This window comes from Electrophorus electricus, chromosome 5 (assembly GCF_041902795.1).
Source record: "Electrophorus electricus isolate QZ-2024a chromosome 5, ASM4190279v1, whole genome shotgun sequence".
Classification (NCBI taxonomy): domain Eukaryota; kingdom Metazoa; phylum Chordata; class Actinopteri; order Gymnotiformes; family Gymnotidae; genus Electrophorus; species Electrophorus electricus.
In genome coordinates, this window is record NC_137501.1 from 27,532,794 (window position 1) to 27,534,665 (window position 1,872).

At 48.1% G+C, this 1,872-nt stretch overlaps 1 long non-coding RNA gene across 1 annotated transcript in view; it reads right to left on the minus strand.

Annotated features, from left to right (window-relative positions):
* Positions 1–294: 294 nt before the first annotated feature.
* The window catches only part of LOC145657862 (uncharacterized), a 17,568-nt gene continuing 15,990 nt past the window's right edge, over positions 295–1,872 (minus strand). The window contains exon 6 of the long non-coding RNA XR_014123768.1: positions 295–572. This is a non-coding gene — a long non-coding RNA (uncharacterized LOC145657862). The remainder of the gene's footprint in view (positions 573–1,872) is intronic.

Sequence of the window (1,872 nt, forward strand, 5' to 3'; positions counted from 1 at the left end):
TGCTTCTCTCACACGTCGAGTGCGCTTACGGTGTTGTGAAACGCAGTCACAGGGACCGCAGAAAAGCTGGCGCGGGTGTGTCCGGAATACTGGGCCGGAGCTAAAACATGGAGCACCCCGGCGGGTTCAGAGGGTTGGGCTAAGAAATGCAGACCCTGCCGGGCGTTGCTTAGCGGCTCTTCCCAGTCTCTTTCGCTGTGGATCTTTTTTTGGGGGGACTTTTTCAAACTGCCCCCCCCATCAGGTTCTCCCATCCATCTCTGACGCTAGGACAGGGTGAGCGAGCCCTGATTGGTTTGCGAAAAAAAGTCTTAACGCCGCGGAAAAAGCTTGATCGGTGGCTCCGAATTCGCAGATGTGCTCGCAGGTTTGGCCGTGTGCTTCGGAGGGGCTATTAGGCGCGGCAGGATGAGACAGCTGACTTTGTTTCAAATTTCCTCTCACCTTCGATCAGAGCGAGCGGCTCATGCCAGTGGTGGTCGAGGCGGATCTGTCCGTCTTCTTTTAGGCGGCCACCTTCACTTTATTTCCAGTCTCTCTCACAGTGTGCGTGGGTGGAGAAAGAGGGAGACCTGACGGGGCCACAGGGAGAGTGAGAGATCTGATTGCCAGCCCGGTTTTGAGTGAGTGAGAACATGAACTATTGTGTGTGTGTGTGTGTGTCAGACTAGAACTTAGAATCAAGCGGGAGGGTGTAATTTCTCTTAGTGATGGCTGAATTTTAAGAGATACAGCCTGAGAGGGTGTGAGAGGAGTTTCTTGGAGCTGGGAAGATTCTGTAGTGTGGTGTGTGTGGAGGACGGGCTGATTTCTTGAAATTCCTCATGCATTCTTGCTCTTTTAGGGATATAGTGGAGAACTTAGTTCTCAGGTGCTGATGTTTAATACAGATATATATATATATATCTCAATGACATTACTATTTTGAATGACCCTGTTACTGTAGCCCACCAGATATAATACTGGAGACTTTAGAATCTTTAGTCAATGTTCTCGCAGTGACTCAAAGCCAAAGATGTTCACTGCACACACATTTCTAGGGTCCCCATTATAAGATCAGCCCATCACTATGGCGCCTAACTAGAATCGTGTTTGTAAACAGGACCCTACTCACCCCCTAGCAAGCAAAATGCTACCAATCCTTTTATGTCATAATCAGAACTTGGCACAATGAGTATTTATGAGTGCATTCACAAGTACGTTTACAAGTACAGGTACAGGATACTGTGACAGCCAGCCAGCTGACCGCAGAGTAACCTGCGCACAGATTATGGAACACTGGTACTGCAGAGTACATCAGTGGTGGATTATAATTTACCATGGATTAAACATGTAAGAGGGTCTTTTAGATGCAATCACAGAAAGCATTTGCAGTAAAGGCCAAGTAACCAAGAAGTGCAAGGAAAAGCATTCTGGGGTAGGACGTCAGGATGAACTACAGCGCCCATGGATTTGTATAACACACTTACCATGACAATTTACCGTGTCAAGCGGAGGTTTTCCTATCTATCATTTAACCATCCGAGGCCAGCGAGTGGTTTAAGACAAGACTTAAGCTGTATCTGGTCTCAGATATTCCATACTGAGGACCCCCATTGCCAATTCTTGAAAGGTTTAACTTCAGTCGTGCCTGTATAAAAATCAAACTCACTGTCCAGTAACAGCCCTGGAGTGGCGTGAATGTGGTTTTGCATGTAACATTTCTCCTAGTCTGCCAGGGGGAGACCGGGGGGAGATCAGCGGGAGACTGGGGGGGGTCTGCTGATGACATTTCAGTTTATCATTCACTCTTTCATCTTTCCCTCCCACAACACCAGAGAATCCGCAGCCTGGAATTATGGGTACAGCTCACGGAACATGAGCGACACTGCC